Source organism: Melospiza georgiana, chromosome Z (genome assembly GCF_028018845.1).
Source record: "Melospiza georgiana isolate bMelGeo1 chromosome Z, bMelGeo1.pri, whole genome shotgun sequence".
Lineage (NCBI taxonomy): Eukaryota > Metazoa > Chordata > Aves > Passeriformes > Passerellidae > Melospiza > Melospiza georgiana.
Genome location: NC_080465.1, coordinates 36,739,174 through 36,765,099, shown reverse-complemented (window position 1 = coordinate 36,765,099; position 25,926 = coordinate 36,739,174). Strand labels below are relative to the sequence as shown.

General features: G+C 35.9%; 1 protein-coding gene across 36 annotated transcripts in view; it reads right to left on the bottom strand.

The window, feature by feature from the left end:
- The window catches only part of PTPRD (protein tyrosine phosphatase receptor type D), a 1,169,657-nt gene that overhangs the window by 542,126 nt on the left and 601,605 nt on the right, over nucleotides 1-25,926 (bottom strand). For all 36 annotated transcript variants that reach the window (XM_058043168.1, XM_058043170.1, XM_058043166.1 and 33 more), the window contains one exon: nucleotides 25,220-25,242. The gene's annotated coding sequence lies outside the window, so the exon portion shown is untranslated. The remainder of the gene's footprint in view (nucleotides 1-25,219; nucleotides 25,243-25,926) is intronic.

Genomic DNA, 25,926 nt, shown 5'->3' with positions numbered 1-25,926 from the left:
TGAAATACAGTTATTGAAAGATGCAAATTAATTTGAAGTAGTTTTCTATATCTCTGAGGATGGTAATTTAGTCTAATGGGAATTTAATAACTCATATTTAACACATTACTAATCTGCTGTTTTGCTTACAGTAAACAAGAATTACTGAGATTATAAATGACTTATTTAAAAGGAAATATTGAATTCCATGGGAAACCTGTTTTAGCTGAAAAAGAGCAGGTAGAAGCAGTTAGTCAACAGTTCTCAAATTATTTCAGTTTTTGTTTTTGTGTCTTGTACATAAGTAAACACAGTTAATTAAGGCATCCTTCCTCCCTGTCTGTCATACCACAGCTGTAAAAGCAAGATTACTGCATTAAGTCATAGCTCTGAGCTAGGTCCAGCGCAGTGCGGTGCTGCATCAAGAGGCAATTTAGACAATTTTTGGGAGGCATCTGTACAAGACAGTGTGTTTTGTCTCTTAAAAATGAGAAAAAAAACCCCTCTGGGAACTGTAAAGTCCTACAATTTTTGATTCCTGTATCCCCCCTGTGTTTTTTTAGCTTTAAAGCCCCAGTGTATGAGTCTCTAATCAGATTGCTGTCAGTAGGTGGTGGTCCACTGATAGACATGGGGAACTTCTCGTGCCTACCTTGTTAAGATAAAGCCACAGTCTGATCTTATGTAGGCAAAAGACATTATTCTTGACATGCATGGAACTATACACAACACTTCCATAAATGAGAGTTGTCTGTGTGGTAAAGAATTGATGTTTATATTTCACCTTCAGGCATCATAATTTTTATTTTGCATAACAAGTACATAGCTATAAAAAAAAGAGAAGTTCAGGCAGGTTAGTATAGTAACCAGTATGTTAATTCACTACTTTGTGCAGCAAGTCATCATTCTCAATGATTTCCCCATGAGCTTTCTCAGTATCATGCCAATACAGAAACATGTCTTTGCAGAATCACAGCATTTGCTTAATTCTTTTTCTTGTTTTTTGCACTCTTGATTTTTCAATACTGATTGTTTAATTGTCATTTTTTTAATACCTTGATTGCAAATTCAAATTTAGTAACTGAAGGAATTGATTAGTGCATTATTATTTTATTTTCTCTGGGCAAAAATTTAGTCACAGCATTTAGGCATTTTGCTGAGTAGAAGTGTGCATAGGAGCATGTTGTTACTGAGAAATTGGACATAAATATAGCTTAAGACTTTTTGCTTTTGAGTTGGATATGTTTGAACAGCTACGTATATCTCTGCTTTGGGAGATTGACAACAGGGAGTCTGCATCATGGAAAGAACCTGTGAAGGGCACACTGGATAAAGGCTGGGAGTCTGAGCACAACTTGTGAGATACATATTTGTTATTCATATTCATATAGAGACACACAGTCCAGCTTAAAACCTATTGTACCAAATATAATATCTGCTTCTTCAAAAGCATCATCTGTCCTGAAGGAATAAGGCACTGCCCACCATGCTTATAGCTTCTGAGGCAATGATTAAAAGCTGCTGAACTTCACAATTTCTATTAATTTTGTTGAAGCTACATCTGTAATGGTATAATACACCTTGAGTAATAGTAATGACTTAAATAATGAATTACAGACTTTTTAAAACTGAAATATGTAAAAGCGAGAAACAGAAGTAAAGCTAAATGAGCTATCGGGTTCTTTTATTTAAGCAATCGTGTGCTTTAATAGAACACATTAAGTAGCCAACAAGCTGCTCTCACATAAGGAACAATGTGAGAGCTATGAAAGCCTATGAAAGGCCTTTAAAGTGAATTCTAATTACAGTTCAAAGGGACAAACAGGAAGTGTGAAAGTGATCAGAACTGAGAACATCAAACATGCACTACTCTTTTTTTTAACTTCATGTCATCTCTCTATCTAGTGAACAGTCCAAAATAAGATTCTATGGTAAGGGTTGCTTTTTCAGATAAGCAGTGCTGAGTTGATATATTCTTGACTCCTAAGCATAAAAATCAGATATACTTTGGATCTTATAAATCAATAACAATAAATACACAGTTTTCAAGCTCAGATATCAGTATCAGGATTAGGAAAAAAACGCCAAAAATCCAGAGATAATTCAGGAGCAGGTCATGCACCTTAATAGCAGCTCTTTTTGGGCTTAAAAATATGATCTGAAAATGTATTTCTTATGTGAGATTTCTGTGTATGTTTGCAATGTGAACTTCTGAAGTGCATCTGCATAGGAGAATTCTTAGAACTTGAGCTCTGAAATAGCTAATCCTCTTACAATTCTTACCTAAAGCTACTTTGTGGATGATGAATAACAGAATAACAAAAAAAAAAAAAAAAAACAAAACAAAAAAAAAAAAAAAACCAAAAAAACCCCCAAACCCACAGATGTATAAAGAAATGTTTATCATCTACTAAAAAAAAATAATGGTTGAAATTGATGGTGGCTGAGAACTCTAATTTGCAATATAACTGGATTTGCAGGCACCCTGCTAAGGAGAAGAGTTTAAGATATTCCTGTTAGCTGCTGATGGACGTCATGCTTGCTCCAGCTGTCAGGAACACAGCTGTTCTGTTTCCCTTTGAGTGATCAGTTCTGCTGATGCCCTCCAGCCAGCATGTTCTTTGATAAGGTCCAACGGAGAGCTGTGAATGAGTTGAAGGCTGGGCTTCTAACAGCAAAATGCAAAAACAAATTTCACAACAAATTGCATTTTCACTGCTGCCTGATGTCACCCAATTAGAATGGGTTGAATTTGTTCTGGTACAGTGACTTGGAAAAATCACAGTGGAACAGTTTTTTTCTCTTGATTGTTAAAGCAATTTCAGGGAAAGGTTGCTTTCTGCTAAAGAAGATATTGTCATAATATTCTCTGTAACTTATTAAAGACATCTAAAATAAAGGTATTAAATCTAGATGGTTACATTTTGTAACTTCAGTTTGAAAGATATGCCATTTTGATCTGATTGTGTTGGTAGGAAGAGCAATACTAATAACAAATCATTAAACAGTGCCTGTATTTTCCTTCTTAGTTATGCAGAAACTTGTTTCTTTTCCTACTGCTTCAGAAATGCATGCAGATGAAATGCATTTACTCATGTAGATACAGATATAATGCTCAGAACAGTTTCTGAATGGGTTTTCTAAGTGGGTGGAAATCCTGAAGAAATCTTGATGTCAAGTAAAGCAGTTATCTAGATGTGTAGAGGATATTTAAGAGCTATGCACACCATTGAAGCAGTGTCAGAAGCACAGAGGAAGCTATATATGTCATATCTGAAAACTATATATGATGTTTACTGGGAAGACAGACAAAATTTGGGGGAAAAACAAGGGTTCTTCAACCTGAATATATTCTATTAACATTAAGTTCAATGCCTTTTCACCAATGCTAAAGTTTTGTAGTGTTATGATTTTTGTGGGCCAAAATTTCATATTGCATAAACAAGTGCCAGTGCATTCCTTTCCAAGCAGTGTCCCTGTGTGACTATTTCTTTCTGAATATGGGATGTACCTAACTATCTGGAATTAGTTCCAATTAATGTTTTTGTCAGGGAATTCAGAATCTTAACTCTCTGGAAAGTAAGAAACATTTAGAGTATTCACCATATATGTGGGGGTATTTTTTTAAGGAATAAGCTTTCATCATTCAGAAAGAAATTATTTTCTCTTTTCTAAATTTTTCAAGTTTTCTGTAGTAATATTCCATGCCTTAAAACAAACTCTTTAAACAACATGTTACACCTTATTTTGAATACCATCCTTCTGTCTCTTTTTCCTCTCTAGTTTTTATTATTCTAAAAATACTGTTGGTTTACAAATCTGGTAACTCCTACGCTGAATGGACTGAATAAATTTTGCTTCTGAAACATTCTTATTTGACCAGTTAAATAAAAAATTGGAAAAATTGTTTCTCCAGGTCAGTCTTCATATCAGTCTAATAGAGAAATGTCTTTTGAAGTTTCAAATATTGTTTCCAGGTTAGAGTAACACTCATTTGATAAAAGGGTGTCTGAAATTTTTGGAAATGTGAGTGTTTATAGAAGACAAAAGTAGATAATTGCCAAAAGGCTGTGGGGCATCGTAAATACTTTATTTGCTAAGGAGTCTGTTTCAGGAATGAATGAGAGATCTCAGAAATAACATGCAATGATTAAATACCCACATGTACACCGCATGTACAACTGCAAACTTGTATGAAAATGGTCCTGGAAAAGAGAGCAGTGCAGAAGAAAGTGCATTCACAAAGGGAAGGGAAAAATTTAGAAAACTGAAATCACTAAGATAAGTAATGTTGTATGCCTGGTGGAAGGGTAAGATTGTGCTTTTTGATATCTTCTGGAGATAGACTCTAAGATGACTATGTCCCAGTGCATTATTATTATATTATTACCAAGGTACATTATTTCTGCTCTCTAATGCAGTTTTCTCTAACTAGGTGCAATTGCATGTGCTAGAATTGCCTGTGAATGAATACCATCGTCCCTGATACATCCTTCTCCTTGTTAATGCCTCCCCATTCTCTTTCTCCTGCAGACACAGCCTTATAGCACACATAGTGCAGGACAGTAACAAATACTGAGTGGTGAGAGAAGCTCCTCCAAACTACCCATGAATCATCCAACATTTCCACAGACTACCTTTCTGGAAGTCAGTCTTGCAGGGATCATACGTCTCCACAATGTTTAGTACTGTGACCCTTAGCAGTTCTGAATCTATATGGTAAGACAACACATGACAGTAGGACAAAACATAGACTGCTAGGTTAGTACAGCATGAAATATGATCAATAAAGTCTCTAGCAATAAAGTAAATTATTGAACCAAAGTGACTTGGTGTGGGAGCCTGGGAACACAACAGTGATAAATGTGGTAAGCACTTCATTGAATTACCTTGCTCTGTACTATTGCTCGCAATTCCATCTTATTCTACTAACTCTCCAACAATTTATCATTCTACTTTTCAGCAATTTATAAGACATTTAGCAAGGGAGCACTAGGGCTACCTAGGTGGCTTTTCCACGTTCTCAAATCACTTTGTACTCATTACTATGCTTAGTATAAGAAATTATATTTCTTATTAGAGAAGCTCAGTTCTATAAGTTTAATATTTTCAGCAAGGCAAACATTTTTTTGAATCTCATAAATCATGTTTCAGAAATTTTGCATTGTATTCTACATAAGAGAGAGGTAAATAACCTTCTAGTTCTTAACTTTCCAATATCCTATGGAAATCCTAGAATTACAGAATCATACAATGAATGATACTGGAAGGGACTTCTGCTGAGTAATAGAAGGATGTGTAGGATCTCAGGTTGCTTGTAAAGTCAAGTTTTATATATATATATATATATGGAGAGGGAAATGTCAAAAAAAATCTACAATTGGCCTTTTCCAATGTTGGATTAACCCGTTCAAGTGTTTAAGCAGTGTCTATTGAAAAAAAAAATTCCTACATTCCAAACTCTGTCTGCTTCCTCTTCTTTTTTCGCATCTCTGAGAAGAGTTTGTCTCCATCTTCTGTAAATCCTCTCATTAAGTAGTTAGCTCTTAAAGCAGAACAAAGCCCAGAGAACTGACTTACCATTTACTGTATCTTCTCTCTAGTGTTTTTTAAAGATGTGCATTTTTCTGTTTCCAACTTCAGCGTTTTAAGGACACCATTTCCAGTGCAAATTAAAGGAAGCTATTCAAGTGACTGTGGCCCAAAAATTCCCTCCCACCGGTAAAACTCTGTCAGCATCTGCAGAGCATGCAAAGATTGTGCCAACTTATAAACTGATATATAGAGACATTTATTTCAACTTTTGTGCTAAAAACTTGAGTAGATACACAGTGCTATCAATATTGTTAAACAGAAAGCAAGCTAACTTTTCCATAATACGCATATTTCACATAGACCTTCTGCTAATACTCAGCACTTTTTAGGTTTTTATTGTAATTGGTCTTTTTCTTGCTGATGACATTTATATACATCTGCTCTCTATTTCCTTAGTATTCTATGTAAACATCACATTAAATATTCATGGCATGCACTATTTGAGGCTGTGCTGCCAAAGGCAAGTAGATAAGAGACAAAACTCTCAATTTCTAACATAAAACATAATGAACTACTAAAGTTAGAGAAAAAGAAAGAAAGAAAGAAAGAAAGAAAGAAAGAAAGAAAGAAAGAAAGAAAGAAAGAAAGAAAGAAAGAAAGAAAGAAAGAAAGAAAAAGAAAATGCCATGTTCATGAGACACACAAATTTAATAAGTAGGTAGATAGTTTTTAGTTTTCCACCTACAAAACTCGAAACATTTATATGATTTTATTTTAAGCCTTCATATACAATTTATTTCACACAGCAATATTTCAATCTATGTCTATATCATTTATGGGTCATTTACTAGTAAAATTATGAAAATTGAATAGCATTATAGCACAGTATGGGCATTGTCAGAGTGCAGAAAATAGTATCAGACTGTAGAGACCATGACATGCACAGGCTACTCACTATGCAAATTGCTATGCAGAAGTTCTTATAGAAAACTATATGCAAGTGCTCTACAGCTGGCAAACCTGGAGTCTCTGTCGTTGCTCACCCATGGAACACAGTGTCTGATTGCAAAAGCACAGCTGTTATTAGAGGCTAGCGGCAGTTCAGGGTACAGAACCACAACAAAGGTATCATTTCATATGAGTCACTCAGGACCAGGAGAGTCAGATCTGCTCTCTGCTGGAACACAGGGCCACTGTGAGCAGCCCAATGAAGCTGTCTAGTCCTCAGAGCTCTGGACTATCAGAACAAGCCATGTCTTTATGTCTCCTACAAGGCACAGATTTTTCTGTAAGAGTTCTGATAGCTACAACTCAGTTTTTCTATGTGTACTGAATTTTGTCTATCTACCTACTGATCTACCAGACTATCTAGTGTGTGTGGTGGACCATCTGCCCAGTTTTTCTGTACACTAATAGAAGATGTGAAACACCATAAAAGTCATAAAGACTATGAAGTTTAATAAATGCATTGCTTATCTATCCTTGGATAAATGCATAGACAGAAGATCCCAAATAATAATTAAACTATATAGTTGAATAGAAGTATATTGACATAAATTCATATCCTTAGATAGCTGTGTAACACATGACAAAATGTCTATCTCAAAACACAAACACTTCATAATAAACATTCCCCACAGAGATGCATTATTGCTATGGCAAAGAGTCTTTATTATAGGAAGTTCTTTTGTACAAGAAGAAGATGGATTTGGCACTTTAGCATGTTAAACTGCAGTTTCACTGGAGCTGTATGGTTCACAAAAGATTAATCTATCCCCTTGGAATATTCATGAATCAATAAGAATGTTCCCTAAGTCCAAGCAGTATTACTACTGTTGACTAAATGATGTGCTTTACATTCTAATGAACCAGAACTTACTCCCCACAAAGTATGTATTTTTGTAAGTGTTTATTTCTTTTTTAAGGGACAGGAGAAATGGGGTCTCTGTTTCATTCACCCTATGCTTTATCAGACACTCTGTCTTGTGTTTGTATTCAAAGGATATACCATTGCTGAAACAGTCAGGTAAAATATTTGCTGCTACCAGAAGGAAGATCAGAATAAAAACTAAGTTTCAGCTTCCAGTGGAAATCACTGCTAATGCCAATCACATGCATATTGTTAATTATAGTGGCATACTGAAAAAAAGGGGATTATAAACTCTGTCTCTGTGGTGTAGAGTTAGGCTGAGTAGTTTTGTAAATTACTTATTCATTGATTCCCTACTTTTGTTTTCTGGAAGTCCAGTTTCCTAAAAACTGGCTTTATGCCTGCACAACTGAAAGTAATGCATCATATTAACATTAGCATGTTAATAAAATGAAAACTAATTAGAAACTCAGCAAACACAGACTAATCCAGATAGCAGCATCTCATTAACAGGGCAAGATACTTCTGTTGTTTTTTTGTCTTCTGTTCATTTCAGTTAACAATTTTTAATAAGTGTTCTTCACTCAGCTCTCCCTTTAGAAATTTATTCTAGTCTGGGTGGAAGCAGTGTGATTTATTCCACCTCTCCCTGATCAGATGAGGAATGAAAACAGGAGCAATGCATCAAAGGGTCTCCTCTCCTCATTCTAAGGGTAAGTGATGATTGCTTCACAATGTGATGAAAATTTTCACTGAACTTTATTGTAACTGCAACAATTCTCTTGTTACACTGCACTACTATTTGTTTGTAAAATACAAGATTTGCAAGGTCAGAAAAGATCATTGTATTAAGGGAAAGGGTTCTTGTTTACATAGCTACTTAATGCAGTGCATCCACTGGAGCCATATTATTCCTGTCACATTGGTCCTATGTGAAGGAGCACAAAGGGTCAAAGTTATGCTAAAATGTGCCTGTAATTGTACCAGAGGCGTGGTACTAGGAGTTTTATATGGCAAGGACCAAGGTCACTCAATCACATAAACTTCTGAGAGTCATGGAAAGAGGCAGGATGCAGTCAAGGAAAGGGGTTTGCCCTCATTCCTACACCTCTGGCATCTGCAGAACAGTACAGAATATGTGGGAGAAGAGCTAGCAGATGATGGTAGGTGAATTTTCTGGTTAGTCGTTTAGCTCCCATCTGAATTTCAAAATGCCTTGCAACAGCAATGTAAAGTTCCGGGGAAAGGATTCCAGATAAATGAGTGCTAATTGGAGTGGCCTTCTAGTAGATATTCTACACAGTTAACCATGGGATTGCCAAGGGACAATGTGAAAAGCAGCTGTTTTCTGATACCATCTGCAAAAATGCCTATCCTACCCATTCCATGTGCTGCTATCACAGAAGAGTTACAGATTTACAGAGAATAAAACTGAAAAACTGAAATGGAAGTCTCTCCTTTCTGAATCCTGCCTGAATTGGTTACCCCCTGCTCATGTAAGTGGAGGACACAATCTGGATATGAGTGTCTTGATTTGCTATTACTGAACTGCTAAAAGAGATAGGGAAGCTGAGCAGGAGGTGGAGCTGTTTTGAAGGTTTTAATCTGGTTTCCAGGGAAACCTATTTTTCAGTTATTTGCACGTTCAGCACATCTGGTTCCTTTGGACTCTGGCTTTTTGAAAGTGATGAATGTGTCATGGGAAAAATGAATGAAAAAATAATTTAAGGAATTAATGGGATGGAAGGAACATAGAATTATTTAAAAAATGCAGCTATGTTTTCCCCCATCCTGTTTCTCACCCCCTCACTTGCCTTCTTTTTAAATACAAACTTTTGGATAGTGTTACTTCCATATTTTGCAAAGGCCATCAAGAATGTCTGTCCTCTTAATTGAAATAATAGATTAGAAAACATATATATCTGTTTTGCTATACATATATACTACTATTATATCTGTATTTCTAACACAAGTAATGGTTATTGAGTCAAATGGCTACATTCCTACAAGGGAAAATACAGACTGAAGAGAAATGAAAATTGAACAATATAAGAATATACTTGTGCATATGTTGACAGATAATATTCTTATAAAAATGGAAATAATTTTTGTTTCAGAAGAACAGCTGCACTAAAAGATTGCTGGTAATCCAGATGCAAACATCTCAGAAAAATGAGAAAATTATCTGGTAAAATAGCCTTATATAAAGTGTCTGTGAGGAAAGCCTGCACTAAAACAAGTTACCTGTCACAGCCTAATGCTCCATCAGGGAAAGCTGTTGCTCCTGAAGGACCTAGTGGAAGGATCTATGCAGATGCAGTTCAGGCAGTCTGTGGAAAGGACTCACAGTTCATGGAGGACTGTCTCCTGTGTAAGAGACCACACACTGGGAACAGGAGATGAGTGAGAGGAAGAGGGAGCAGTGGAAACCATGTAATGAACTGACTGCACTTCCATTCCCAAAAATAGAGAATTGGGAAGAAGGAAGGGGTAGGTGGTGGCTGAGGGGGTAAGGTGATAGCAAAATATTAAATACATAAAGAAGGTGTCCATCTAGGGAATCAATAGCACTCCTCGATGAAAGCTATGTAAAAAGGGTACTGAACACTCATAATGTAATAGAAAGGAAGTTCAGTCATACCACACTTTGCTTGTGAATACTTTGGAAGATTTCTCTATTTTCCCCAGTCTTTGGAAAGAAAACCATAGATGAATTAGACCAAAGAGAGGAGTTGGATGCTGGAATAAAATGGCATTAAGAAACCAGAAGGAGCTCACACATGAAATTGTCAGGTTTCTTGCTAAGGAGTGTAAATTATTTGTTACTGAAGTCACTTGCATCTGCCAGAAGGGCTCTAGAGACCACCTGAGAACTAGAAACCAACAGCTCTGACTTCAGCCTGTCAAAGGTCTGTAGTAAAGGAAAAGGTCACTGATTGCATGGGCAAATGCAGTCTGGAAGTAAAGAGTCAGCACAGTTTCAAAAATGTGAATGGTTGCTACAATGGTTTGATAGAGGTTTGTGAAGTTGTTAACCAAAATGTAGATATCCAGTGATCATGACACATTCAGATCTCTCAATACCCTTGGGTATGTTTTTGTTTGTTTGTTTTTTTGTGGTTTTTTGGTTTGTTTGTGTTTGGTTTTGGTTTTGTTTTTGTGGGTTTTTTGTGTTTTTCTCGTTTGTTTTTTTTTTTTGGCCAGACGAATATTTTTCAAGAAACTGAATTATTTTAAGGTTAGAGGAATTCTCCCTTTTAAAGACTGAAAGCATGCAAGGGATAAATTGCAAAGCAGAGGATTTAGTGGTCATTGCACAGATTGGAGAACACTGACAGCGTGTAATATTCTGGGGAATGCCAGTGATTTTGTAGTGGAAATAAATTTAACTTAATGTCTTTCAGTGATCTCTAAGATTTTGGAGACCATTAGAACTGAGCTGTCTTGGGTAGCCAGATGCCTTACTGCTGGGAAAAAATCCTCAACACACTGGGTGAGAAAGCCTCACAACATTGAGTGAGAAAGAAAAATGATGATAGATTTCAGCGTAGATTAATATCTAGAGAAAAAATAATCAAAACCATTCTTATAGGATGCTGATTTTGGAATGACAGTTGTAAGTCAGTAGGGATATCTTGGAGTTATCATTGACAGCTTTTTGAAATCTATAATTTCTGCATAGTGGCATTCACAAAGCCAAGAAAATGCTCATCACAATAAGCAGGTGTAACAAGAACAGGATAGAGGCTGTCATTTTGGTGTTATATAAAATCCTGGTATATTCTTATTGTGACTTCTTTATGCAGCTGTGTTCTCTGCATTTCCATGAAGTTTAAAAGGAGTTAGGAAAAGTGCAGAGCACTAGAACAAGAGAGATAATAGAGTTAAAGAAGTGAGACTAAAATGGCTGCAGGTCCACTGTTGAAGAGGCAAAGACAGAAACTGGCAATAAACCGAGTCAAGAAGGTGAAGCACTTGGTGATAAGAGGGCAAGAGGAGGGAGACATCAGTTTGAAAGATGAAGAGGTAATTTTAAAACAGATTGTAAAACAGTAATAAACTTCAAAAATTTGTTGCCACAGAAGGTTACTGAGGTAAATAATATCCACAGATTCATAAAACAATGAAACAAATTTAAGACAAACTGGTAAATAGATACTAGAGAATAGGCAGGAACATGTCTTCTAACATCCCTAATTCTGTGAATGCGTATGCTGGGAATTAGGCAAGAAATGCAACCCAAGATCAGATGCATCCCAAAATCATGAGGACACTAGAACACAAAGTTGCTAAGCTCCTCTCTATCACATTTGAAAGGTAGTTGCAGTCAAGTGAAATCCTTAGGGACTGGGAAAAGGGACACATCATGTCAAGTTTTAAAAAAAGGTAAAGAGGAGGATCCTGGCAACCACTGATTAAACCATTCCCAGTAAGGAGGTTTAGCAGACTGTCTTGGAAGACGTGTCTAAACATATGGAAGATAGCGAGGGGATTATAGATAGCCAACATGGGCAAGTTCACAAAGGGCAAGTTATGCCTCACTGATCTGGTGACCTTTACAGTGGAGTAACTGCAACAATTAAGAAAGGAGGAGCAACTGATGTAGTCCACCTAGACTTCTGTAAGGCTTTTGAAAAGGTCCCATTCTGTCTGCAACGTTGGAGAGATGGATTTGACACAAGGACTGTTAGATGGATGAAAAGCTGATTGGAAGGGAGCTTTCAAATAATTGCAGTCATGCCTCAATGTCCAAGTGGAAACCAGAGATGAGTGCTGTCTCTTTGCGATCCATATGGGTGACAGTCGTATTGAAGACCTTCTTAAATTAAATAGACAAAAGGAATGAATAAGAAACGTTGAGGATGGCGCCAAGCCACCATGCTAATGGTACAGTTGATTTGCCAGAGGGAAGGACTACTCTCCATGGGGATCTTGACAAGTTTGGCCAGTGTGCCCATGAGAACTTCATGAAGTTCAGCAGGCCAAGCAAAGTGCTGCCTCTAGTTCTGAGCAGGTTCAGAGGAGGGCCACAGAAAGACTCAAGAGGGCTGGAATAATTCTCCTGTGAAATTATGTTGTTAGAGTCGGGGTAGTTCAGCCTGGAGGAAATAAGGCTTCCAGGAGATCTTAGTGTGACCTAGTTTTGTATAGAAAGGTCTTATAAAAATAGTGGAGAAATACTTTTTACCAAAGCCTGTAGTGACAGCAGAAGGGGTAAGAGTTTTAAATTGAAAGAAGACAAGTTTAGACTGGGCATAAAGAATAAGTTCTTTACTGTGAGAATGGTGAGGCACTGGAACAGGGTGCCCTGAGAATTTGTGGATGCCCTGTCCCTGGAAGAGTTCCAGGTAAGGCTGGATAGGACTTTGAGCAACATGGGCTAGTGGGAGGTGTTCCTGTCTGTGGCAGGGTCGTGGATTAGGTGATCTTCAGAGGTCCCTTCTAACACAAACCATTCTATGATTCTGTGACTATGAATGCATGGAATGAACTACTATTGTCACTACCAGAGGAAAAGGTATTGCACAGAGTAGAGTACAGTTCTGCTTGAGTATGGTATTTTCTGATGTTCTTATGTAACTGAAAAAGTAATAACAAACTCAGATACAAAGCATGTCCAATCTCAAATCTTTCTGTGGTTTAGTAGACAAATGACATCACAATGAAAGGGGAAGAAATGGAGAGAATTGGTACAAGGAACAGAGAATAAATCAGATATTTTCTGACACATAGTTTCATTCTTTGCTCTTTTTAGTCAATAAGGAAAAGATGAAGACAACCTGAAATATTTCACTGTACAATACTAATTCTTAAAGTTTCTATAAGCATCATTAACATCTTCTGTAAGTCTTTTTGTCTCTCAACTTACATCACCTATCAAAAAATATTTTGGCCCCTATTAATTTTCAAAATGTTTTTGAGCCAAAAGTAAACTGGCCCAAAGTAAACACCCTATTTATCTCATAATTTTTTAAACATTTTCCATGGAAAACTCATAGATGCTTTTGATATTAGGAACAACTGGGTATTTTGAGATGCAGTGACAGAATTAGACATTTTTCTGACTGATTTATCATACTTTCACAAAACTTATCCAGAAGTATAAGTTATTTCAAAAAAAAATAGAAATTGGACTAGTCAAAGTAAAAATAGAATTAGTCTACCCATTTGTATTACGAAAGTTATGAAATAAAGATAAAATAACATCCATAGTAAATTTCAAAAATGCTTTAGCTTCAGTCATCTTTTAGAATCATTACTTTTATATAGTGATATGCATGTGATATTGAATTAAACATTAGGCTCAAATGAGACATTGAAGGAATGCAATGTGATACTGAAATAGCATAAAAAGGATGTGCAAAATTTCAGAATTTTCAATAAGATGAGGATAAATTAGCAATGCAAACACAAAACATAAGGCTTGTGATTGGGCTTATGCTTGCAAAGTTTGGGGTTTTTAAAAATCCTTTTTTATAAAGAAGTTACTTTGAATCTCATTTTCCAAATAATAACAAATTTTGCATACGCCTCAACACTTCAGCTAGGCAAAGTATTATGAATGTGAAAGGAGCCATTTTAGGAATGAAAAACTAAAGGTTAACTCCCCAGTTCCCTATATATGTATATATACACATTTATGGTATCCGAATATAATTTTACTGAAAGAAAAATATAGACAGCATTTCTGCATGTGCCACTGAAATATGGAACTGCAAAGCAAACAAATCATTAGTCCACAGTGTTATGCCATTGTCATCTATTAACTGTACTTTATATGTATGTTTTCAATATGCTATATTGATACAGAATCAGTTTAAAGTTAGATCTTTATTCTACTGAAAAACAATGGAAAATCAGACAAAATCCATTGATTTAGCTTTGAGGTGGGGAATTGTCTTGGGCTATATATAATTTTTTTGGTGGATTTTGCATGTCAGCCAGGCAACTCAGAGAAACAGAAACCAGAAGGGTTTGGAATTTCTACATAGTCCATATGAGTCTCATTTCAGAGCAGAAGGTTGCAGCACATGGGTGTGGGTCATTAGTTTATGCTCCTGGTTGTTTACTTTTTTGTTCCTTTAAAACTTTTGTTCAGACATTAGATTTCAGAAGGCAGGATACATATGAATATTGAGAAAAGTACCGTGCAGTTTTCAGTGAAGTGCAAAAAACATATGCTCACCATATAATTACGGTTTCTGTAAATTTAGTTTTGAAAGAGAAAAAGCTAACTGCACCTGAATGTTTCATAGTAACTGATATGCCTTTCAAATAATTTCCTAAGTTCCAATACATTCTTCGTTCAATGAAGCAGAAGCATCTGTGATTCACAGTTTTTTTTAAAAACAGGAACTTAACAAATTATTACCTGCACTGGTTATTTTTCTCCTTTCAAAGTTCTAATTTAGTAAATGATTTCCTACTACAGAGAAAAAAGGGTGAAAGGCTAATTTCAGCTATCCTGATACTTCCTTGCTTTACACTGCAGTCCAACCATGCCCTAACACCTCAATTAAACCATGACATTGAGAGCCATATCTAGTCTTTTTTTAGCACATCCAGGGATGGTTACTCCACCACCTACCCAGACAGAAAATTCCAGTACTTTATCACTCTTTATCCAACCTGTACTTCCCTTGTGCAGCTTAAGATTCAGTCCTCTTGTTCTGTCAGTTGCTGCCTGGAGAAAGAGACCAATCCCCCCTGACTGCAGCCACCTTTCAGGGAGTTGCAGAGAGTGATAAGGGCACCTCTGAGTCTCCTTTTCTCCAGGCTAAACACCCCCAGCTCCCTCAGCCGTTCCTCACAGGGTTTGTGTTCCCAGCCCCTCTCCAGCCTCGTTGCCTCCTCTGGATGCGCTCAAGCGTCTCAAGGTCCTTCCCAAATTGAGGGCCCAGAGCTGGACACAGCACTCGAGGTGTGGCCTCACCAGTGCTGAGTACAGGGGAGAATGACCTCCCTGCTCCTGCTGGCCACACTGTTCCTGACACAGGCCAGGATGCCTTTGGCCTTCTTGGCCCCCAGGGCACACTGCTGGCTCATGTCCAGTCGGCTGTCACCAGTGCCCTCGGGTCCCTTTCCAGCCACACCGTCCCCAGCCTGGAACACTGCAGGGGGTTATTGTGGCCAAAATGCAGGACTCAGCATTTGGATTTATTAATCTCCATCCTATTGGACTCTGCCCATCCATCCAACCATTCCTGGTCTCTGTGCAGAGCCCTCCTACCCTCCAACAGATCAACACATTTCCCCAGCTCAGTGTTGTCTGCAAATTTACAATGAAAGACTTAATACCCTCATCCATATAATCAATGAAGATATTGAACAGAGCTGGCCCCAGCACAGACCCCTGAGGAACACCACTGATGGCCGGCCACCAGCTGAATGCAGCACCGTTTACCACCGCTCTCTGGGCCCATACTCATTGATTATGAAACTATAAATACCTGGACTTCTTAACATTCTGATAAATGCAGTATCAGGTGTCTTATTTAGTTGAAAATGACCCTCAACACTACCAAAATGTACATATGAAAAATCTGCAATGAAAGGAAAATCTTCCATCACTATGTTACATTTCTTTTCCTCCTATTTTGCAAGTTATTTTCTTTCAAATGAAAGGGAGAGGAGGAAGATTTCAAAGTGGTGTTTGCCATGCATTTCTAGGGTAGAAACAGTTCCTCTAATGCAATAAATTTCACAGTCCACTGTGTTTCAGGGATTAGCACCATTGTCACTTAATTTCAGCTATAGCACTCAAAAGCAAACTGTAGTCTCTTGATATTATTACAATATAATAATTAAATGCATTATAAGAGCTGTAGACAACCATTTGCTATGTAGATATTAATTCCCAGCTTTCCCTTCCCTCATCATGAGAGGAGCAGATAAGAAATATTTCTAATGCTCTGAATCCTGAAGCTGATGTCTCCAGCTGCCCTAGATCACTATTATGGAGCTGAGGTACCAAGGTGTGGTACTAAGATTTGCCCATTGTACTTTTCCAAGTGGGGTCTATCATGGACAATCTTACAGATAAAATAATTTCTTAATTGTTATTGCTTTCTTCATCAGTGACTGTGTGTGTATAGTACTGTGGGTGTACATTTAAAATTAGCTTTTACTCCCTTTTGTAGCTTCTCAGCAGACAATGGAAAAAAATTTACATTGCTCTTTCACCACAACTTCTGTGTGCCTTCAAGTAGCCTACTACAGAAGAAAGAGAAGGAATAGAAATTGAGAGTAATATGGCATTTTAGACTCTTTCCTCTGTAGGTTCATTAAAATTTACGAAGACAGAAGTGAAGATGAGAAGTATTGCTTAGGGTTATTACAAGTTTTTTTTAGAGGCCTGAGTTAAGGTTGTAAGACCTTTTTTTTGTACTACCTAAAGCAGCTTCTAAAAGCAATTAGCCTTAAAAAAATCCCTTAATACTGGTCCCAAAACACAACACTAATATTTTTGTTCAAATATGTGACAAAACCCTGCTGAACCAAGACTTGATTTCAAGTTTCTGTATAGATAATTTCAAAGACAAATTCAGACAATTTCAAAGAGATCTTATGGATATTTTTAGAATAATTTTCTGATAAAGCACTTTAATTTCTGTTTTAAATTGACTGGAAATCACAGAAATGATTCAGAGCACTGACAGAAGTTTGCCTTCTCTCACAGAGCCACTGAATGACTGCTAAACCTCAGCTGTGATATGAAGATGGGAAGCAGTGTCAGTAGATCACAACAATTACAATAAGCACATAAATACAGCCGGAATCAAAATCTAGTCAATGGTTTTGCTACATGAACAAAGGCTACTGACAGCAGCACATATGAGCATATTTTTATAAATGTGAGCCACTGGAATATTAATATTTAAATTTCAGTTTTTAAAACAAAGATTAGATTATTTTTAATTGTGTGTGGCTTATAACTGATACCAGCTTCTCTTGATTTGTTTTATGTCTTCTCAAGAATATCTCTGTTTTGAACAATCCCTTTGTAAGCAATACTTGCTTTTAAAAACTAATCTAAAATTTTCATTGAGTTCTCATATATGCATAAGCTTGCCTGAAATCAATTATGTTGTCAGAAGAATGGAATTGGCAAGCGTCGTAGGTAGGTAAACTATCCATCCACAGACAAGTGCAGAGAGAAAAATATATAGATGTGCAAGGATAAGAATTTTTAAACTTTCCAAAATTTAAAAGAACAAACAATAAGCCCCTTAGAGCATTTTCATTGCCGTACATCACAGTACTCACAATAGGTTGGCAATAAATCATCGCTATTAAAGCTCATGTCTAGATGCTAATAGCCAATTACTGCATTAGTATTTAATAGTAGAAAATATGTGTACTTCTTTAAAGATACATCTATTACACTTTATGCATGTCAACTAAGCTATTTTCCTACATAGTTCAGCTGCAAATTTCAGATTACAACAGAAGTTTTGATCTACTTATTGGGAGCAAGTTTTATTTAAAATTTTTCTGGTAAAAGTCAAGTGGTAATACAGTATGTTTCCTCAGGTTTCATTCTGGAAATTACTGTAAAAGATGGAATATAAACACCCAAGCTGGCTATTACTCTGTAAGGAAAGCATTTTTTTTTACTTGAAGCCTCACTAAAATAAAATGTGATAACAGGCAAGATGTCACTCTCAAGCCTTATTGCTTTTCTCTTCTTTAAGGACTGAATATTTACTAATATATTTCAAAGAGCCAGGCTATAATTCTATTATTATTTTTGGAAAAAAAAGATAAATCCTGAGATTGGGGGAGAGGGGACTAATTGCAAATAAGGGAGTGTAAAATTATTATTTTTTTAAAAGCTATAAAAGCTGTAGACTAACAGGTAAACTAAATCCCCTTAAATATTAGAATTCCTGACAGCTGCAAGAACAAGAATCTACAATGGTGGTAGCCAGTACTATGCAACACTGAACCATGTAATTTACATCTTAGTGAAATTAAACATAGTATAATGGCTTAGCTTCCAGGCAACAATGCTATTAAATTTGCTGTAGCAGATTATGACATCATCTGAAACCCCAGGATACACTTTCAAGCCAGCTATTATGCTTGTAATATATATTACTTTTCTGGTTAGTTTTTCATTTAATTCATTGCAAGGATAATATATCTCAATGGCTGCACACACAATCCAGCAGAATGGCTCTAGAATATTGGTGAGCCAAAGTAATGTCACTTAGGAAACAGAAGTGATATTATTATAAGGGGAAAGAGGTCAGTAAATGACTTGATATCACTTAAACAGTACTTGTTAGAACTGCAATATGCCTTTTTTCACTTTTCTTATCCAAGATGTCTTTCATTTTATCAAAAAATCCTTCAGAAGTTATGTTTTAAATTCCTGCTGTTATAAAATGGTGTATTTAGTAGAATAAAGAGATTAAGATGCAAGTTAATAAGGGGGTTTTGTGTGCCAATAATCTGGTGAAGACCCTAGATGGATGTGAAAGCAGTTTTCCTTATTGACAGGTGCACAACAATCTCACCTAGGAAGATTTTCTGTGATCAGGGCTTCACCAGTGATTGCTTCAGCTGCCTACTGGTCTGGCTCTGGTTCTCTGATGAGCTGCCAAGAACAGCTCTTGAATGATATCAAGATGGGTGGGGCAAACTGCTATAAGCTATATATTCTAGAGGGGTGAGAATAATAAATAATGTTCTTGCCAGTGTTTAAATATATATTTAACTGTACTCATCCAAGGAGTGGGTGAACCTACACAGCAGTAGTATTGTGCACGTTCATAGAAGTCAGAGACAGATTATCCTCTTAAGGGCAATATTCAATGTCTGAAATAATCAGTGTCCAATTCACTGAACTTGGCAACCCCCCCCCATCTCCTTTTCGTGCCATAAACTTAAAAAATTGCATGCCAAAAAAATTTATATGAGGTACCACAATATCTAAAAGGTATGTGTCTATAGCTCTATAAACAACTGTATGCATGTCATATGTTTCTGTGTATGTCTTAAGGGCAGGCAACCAGATTTCCATGTAACTTCTGACTGGATGAGCGGTTCCTTAGTAACAGATTAGTATTGATTTCAATGCCAGGAGTCTTACAGAGCTAATCTTTATTGCCACTGAGCACGTTTATCAAAAGTTACATCCTTGTCCTTCCACGTCCTTGGTCAATGCCAGTGCCTCAGTTGGTTAATTAGTTAGCTAAATGTGGATATATTTTCCCTCTTTATTGTTCATCTGTCAGAAAAGTATTTTATTTATATACTTTTATTTTCACTGAAATTTTCAGTGAAAATTTGCACTGAATTTTCACCTTTTATTTTCACTGAATCAAAGGTATCAGTCACACTGTTGATAGTTTGCTTTTTATACACAGATTTGTTAAAATAAAAAAGTATTCAGATATAGCTTGATCACAATTCATACTCAAACTCACTGATGTACTTTGATTCCTGTGACACAAGCAAAATATTTTTCTAAGTAACAGTAGTAATTGAGATGTACACTGACATTTTCATAGCCTACTTATCTGCAAATATGTTATTATTCCATTGGCTTCTAAGTAAAAGTAGAGCAAAAGTAAGTTCTTAACTGTGGGTATCTTTATTTGAAATCTCATAGTGTTGCTTTTGCATGTCATACTCCTAAGGTGGAAGAATTGTAGTCTTTTCACTAGAAATAACCAAGACATATGCTCTAAGAAAGCACCAAATGCTAAACCAGACCTGGAGGTGGTCTGAAGGCAGTTCCTCTTCAATGCCAACAAATCTTTAGTTTGCCTGTTTCCTTTTGCCAAACTAGTCCTATTTACTTGCACCACTGGCTGAAAAAGGCCAGCTGAACTGGTTTTCCTGGAGTCAGAAATGTAATTTGGTCACTCCACTGAGTTGCCTAGTCCAAAATGCTCTTAGAACTTCAAGCAATGCAAAAAGACTCTCTGTGTGTGTAATCTCTGGCCAAAGGTCAATGCAGTACAGGTTTCCTACAACTTGTAAAGACTAGTAAAGCAGCAAGCAAATGCTACAGCTCTTTTGGCTGCTGTCATTACCTAAGTAACAGCAGCTGATTTACCCATATTTTTATATGGCTTCTACAACCAGCTAAGTACATTTCCTGCACAGACAGCAGTGTTTGTAGATAGAAACAGTGTATGAGTGAGAAGAGATGAGTTTTGCAATGAGAGTACAAAAACATTCCAGGAGATTTTTTTCTTTCCTCCTAATAAAAAAAAAATCCAAACAAAAAGTCAAACAAACAAATTCAGGATGAATCTCAAATTTCTAAAGCATTTGATAATAATAAGCAAAAAACACCACTTCTCTCCCTGCTCAAAAAAAAAAAAAAAAAAAAAAAAGGAAAAAAAGAAAGAAAGAAAATGTAAACTCAAAACTTGTTCAGGAAGAGAAACTAGTAACATTAGCTCAGCTTACTCTATGACAAGTAATGCCTTTGAAACCTATTTCACAAATGCAAAACTAGACATTGACAATTGAATTTACAATTATTACAGAAGAGAAACAAATATCTGAAAGACTGGTGGGCAGCTCTCCCTTTCTGCTATTGTTCACGAAGTTGCTTTATAACAGGTTTATAGGACAGACATTGCAGAGTCTCAAAAGCAGACAGGCATAAACAGTGAAATCAATGCCCATAAGCAAAGCCCAAAAGCTACAATCCTTTTAGCCTACACTGTTTCCTCCTTTACCTCTATCCCTGCAAGCAATGCAACATGTTGTTGAGCCATTTTGTAAATCCTTTTATATTTTCCTTCTAATTCTGTTTATTCTTTGGTAGCTATTGGTATTAAAACTGATGTTCGCAAAACTGAGTGAGTTGATTAATAGGTATTTTATACATCTGGTATTTTCTCATAAAAGACTGGTAAACTTATTTCAATTATCATACCACCAACAAGGATGCAATCTGTTCACAATGGCTGTTTACGAGTGGCTGCTTTGGGTAATGGCTGTTTTCTTAGCATGGGAAATGAAATATAATATTATTAAACAGAGATATGCAGAATGGTGTGTCAACTTATCCATCTTCCTGATGTTTATAGGCTTAATTTTTTGTAATGTTTATTTTATTTTATGGGACCAAACGTTAAAGTATCACTTATTTGAAAGCATCTAATTTCTTTTATTTTGGTTTTAATGTCCTTGAATATTAGCATTCACAAATTCATGTGCAATCAGTGCAGAAAACCTGTGGTAGGTAGTCTATTAATCCTATTTAGAGAAACATGTTGTAATGAGAGAGATAATGAACCAAGGAGTTTAATTTTTTTATGTTTTACCCACAAGGCTAAGGTTGTCTTCTTTGGTGTTTTTTTCAAACAAATCACCTGTAAAATGTCTTAAAATGATGCATGATAATCTCAAAATTGCTATGAAAATACAACGTGGATGAGAAAGAAGGAACTGCAAATACAAGACTGGATGGTGAAGAAACAGACATGAACATTGTAAAGATTTTAAACATAACAATAATTAAAATTATGTTAGATTAATACTTCAGGTAGTGAAAGAAAGCACTGCAGTGAAGATTCAGCTTCTTAGGAATCATTAAAGTACAACTCTTTATATTTGAACAGGGAAAGAGACTTTTTTAGATTTGCAAATCTACCCGTCAAACAATACCTTCTTAGATTTCAGTAAATGATATTTGAAATACTAAATATATCAGAACACTTTCATAAACCACTTACATGTCTAACAGAGACAGTATCTCTTTCAGATACTCAGATATCTAAGTCTACAATATACAAATTTGAATTTCGATTAAGGTTTAATTTGGGGCAGTAAGAGAGAAATGCATATTTCCTCAAAATATAAATAGATAATGTAAACATAAATGTTTCTAAAATTTTAAAGAGCTTTAAAAACTAATGTTCTTCAACAAATGGCATCTCAGAATTTACGCAGACATAGAGGCATAGAAAACAAAAGTCACATACGTTCTCCTGCCTAGTAAAAATTTCTTGCTGCCTGCCATTACAGAAGCCAGTGCTGCTAAGAGAACTATTTAGTATGTTATGTTTCCTTTATCTTCTTTCCTCATACCCAGTAAATATATGCTGAATGCTTTGGTGTCTGCCACCATGTATTTATTCCCTCTTTGCGTATAGACCTTGACTGCTGGTAGTGACAGCACCTTTGCTCTGCTGGCAACTTTAACCTGCACTGTGAGTCTGCCATTGCTCCTTAGAGCAAAAGTGGATGTGTTCTGCAGCTGTTTAGACAATATCTCCTTCCCCCTCACATAATTATTCTCACAGTATTTGGTTCTTGTAGGCTTCAGCTTCTCAGCAATGTGTTAATAGAGAGCAATATCTGAGGGTTTTTGATGAGGAACTATATTTCTGGTTACCTAAGATAAATAGTTTGAGATAAACAGTTTCAAAAGCACTAACATCACTACCACTAAAGGCAGGTCACGCAAAACATGCCACTGAAGTTTTGCCACTGAAAGCCCTAGTTTTATGAAGCCAGACTGGCTTCACTAATGCTTACCTGAGCTCAAACAATGTCAGCTACAAAGACTATCTAAGATGTCTCTTTGCTTATTGCATAAGGCTGGTTCCTTTCGATTGTGGTTTTTGATATGAAACTAATGAGGGTTTTAATCTCTAATACATAGCTAAAGATGCTGGAAGGACAAAGAAGGGAGGGTAAAAGGACCATTTAAAAATAAGGAATGCATTGAACACATTAAATTCATTGGGTGAAACAGTTTAATGAAGAAAAATACTAATTAAGTTATTAAAATCTAGATTTCAAGTAGTAATTAAAAAGGCTGTTGCTATGCAACCAAAAGAATTTTTATGGCAGAGTGCAGAAATATTTTTGTTAAGTATGCTGGTATTTCACTTTGACCTTTTTCATACACCTGCCCAAACTGTCGGTAAATATATTTTTGAGAATGAAAACATTATAAGATATCTGCAGGATGAAGAAGCAGAAAGACTATTTGAATCAGTTAATGGCTTTTATTATGGTTAAAAGGTTACGGAATCTGTGAGATAAAATAGATATGCATATGTAATTATCTATAGAAATTGTATGCTGATAACTAATGGATTAATTTCTATCCCAAACAGAGGTCCTGATCCTTAAACATGAACATTAATTTTCATAATGTAGTGTGTGAGCTAAACCTGCCCTTTCCTGAAGGTTTTAAATAACAGTTAAATCTATTAATTGTATCAGAAACCTAAGTAGTTGTTCATAATAACTAAGGCAAATTTTTGCTTTTCCTGGAATACTTAGTCTAAGATGTGTGTTGATTTCTGCTATAGTATCAATTGTTAAAGCTGGGAGATTTCTGTTGCCATCATATTATACTGATACATGGAAGAGAGAACACCAGTATGTAGATAAAGAGTGACATACAAAAGAATATTGTTGGGACACACATATAATTCTATAGAATTATATAGAAGCATAAGAAGCATAAAATGTGTTCAAAATATATATGGAGTTCTTTCACATACACCCCACAGTCAGGCAAATTCTGCCTGGCGCTGTGCTTTGTAAATGGGAGGGAAATCTGGTTTGGTGGATCTGAAGGACTCAGCTCAGTGGTTGAGTCAGTTATTTCTTCAGGTTGCTTACTGGTTGTGTGACCAAACTCAATTTTCTTTAATTCCCTATAGTCCCACATTTAAATTGCAAAATATTAAAGATTTTGCTTTGTTGATGCATGTTCCTTCCCACTGATATCTCAGCCAGCAAACTGGAAGGAATCTGAATTTGGTCTAACCAACTGGCTTCTTGAGAAATGCTGGATCACCACCAGCACCTGATATCCAGAAGCAAAGGGCTTGCCCTCTGGTTAAATCTTGATCTCTGCACTGTCACTTGCTTCCTCTTCTTTGGTTTTTAAATGACAGTGTGTACAACAGCGATTCTTAACTAGAATGGAATTTTTTGCAGATATGATTATTTTTCTTATGACTTCCTTAATTTCCAAACATAAATTTATTATTGTTTTCTAGGTAGCTTCTCTTCAAGCAACCACTCAGAATAGTCCCTAAGATCTCTTTTCACATGCTGGAGCAGAGGAACTGTAAGATTTAAAGACAGAGTGTATCAGTAGGGTAAAGAGATTCCTAAAGGGAATTCTGGGACATTTGCTTATTGTTTGTGCAGTGACATGTAAGCTTCTATACACTCTTACCCTTCCATGCTAGGAATCTAGCTGAAAATAGAGTATTCTCTAAAAGCATTCTGTAGGTTCTCTCTCTACATGTTAATTAAAGGGTGCTTCCAATTCTGTGTGACATCATTACAAAAGAACATGTTGATTTCTATATGTTTTTTCTCAGTTTTATTTCATATCTATGTAGAAAAAGCAGGTTCAAAACTGTTTTTAATGAGGAGCACCATCTTCTGTTTCTTTTTTTTTTTTTGTTTAAAGACAATTTTGAAGTTCTATAAAGAAAAAAGGGTGTGTTCCACTGCCCAGTGAAGTTACAATTCCCTGAAAACTTTCTATTTTCCTCCAGATAAAAGTCAAAAATTAATTACAGGAAAACTTCAGCATCACTGGAAAGACAGGAGTTAGAAGACACCATTGTACTTCAGAACTATTTATAAACACATAAAAAAAGATTGATCCTTTTAGATGAAAATATTATCCAACTGGCCAATGACAGGAAGAATCCACAGTACTTCTCTATGTTGTAGAAAAGAGATTTTTTGCTGACTGTAAACCTTCTCTGTAAATTGGCATAGTGAATAACTGCTAGACGCAAATCACAATAACATCATAAAGCTTTAGTACCTTTGGCTTTAGTAAATTAGTTAAATTACCCAGTAATAAAATGAGTTTCCTACCTCAACTTTGTGAATTCCAACTCCTGTTAAAAAAGAGAGAAAGGGAAAGATTTTCAGAGAAGGGCACAGAAAGAAAGACATTTGACATTGTTTAGCAAATAATTCACAGAAAACAAGTTCACAAGTTTGATTAGAAGAAAAATTATATAAAAAAGAATGTTCCCCTGTTATAGAGAGAAAATAAACATTTTTCCTATATGTAATCTCCAGCTATAAGAAGATTTTGCAATTTATTAAAATATTTTTATGACAGCTTACTCCATAAAGTAAGGTATTATCATAGGAGAGAACGATAACTAGGAGAATCTGTGCTCCAATTTGCAGATAACAAAGAAATTTTAAAAATGCATAAAACTGAAGTTCAAAAATACTTTAATAAAGTAACTTGCTTGAAGTTTGAGCCCTGTCTTTCAATCAATTAAACAATAAAACAAATTAAACTTTCTTTTTTAAAAACATTAATATATGTTTTTTTTTAGTTTCTTTCTCAGTCATGTTATCAGTCATCTTCATTTCAGTTGACTTGTTAATGTGTCCTGCCATTACTCTACTGCTCTACTAATGTCCTGCCATTACTGCTACATGTGTACTCTGCTGTTGCTGATGCACTGACTCTACATCATACACTTTCCCAGCAGTGTCAGAAGTCCGAAAAATTAGGGAGTAAAGATCAGGAAAGATACATTCTAAAAATACTTTTTAATAAA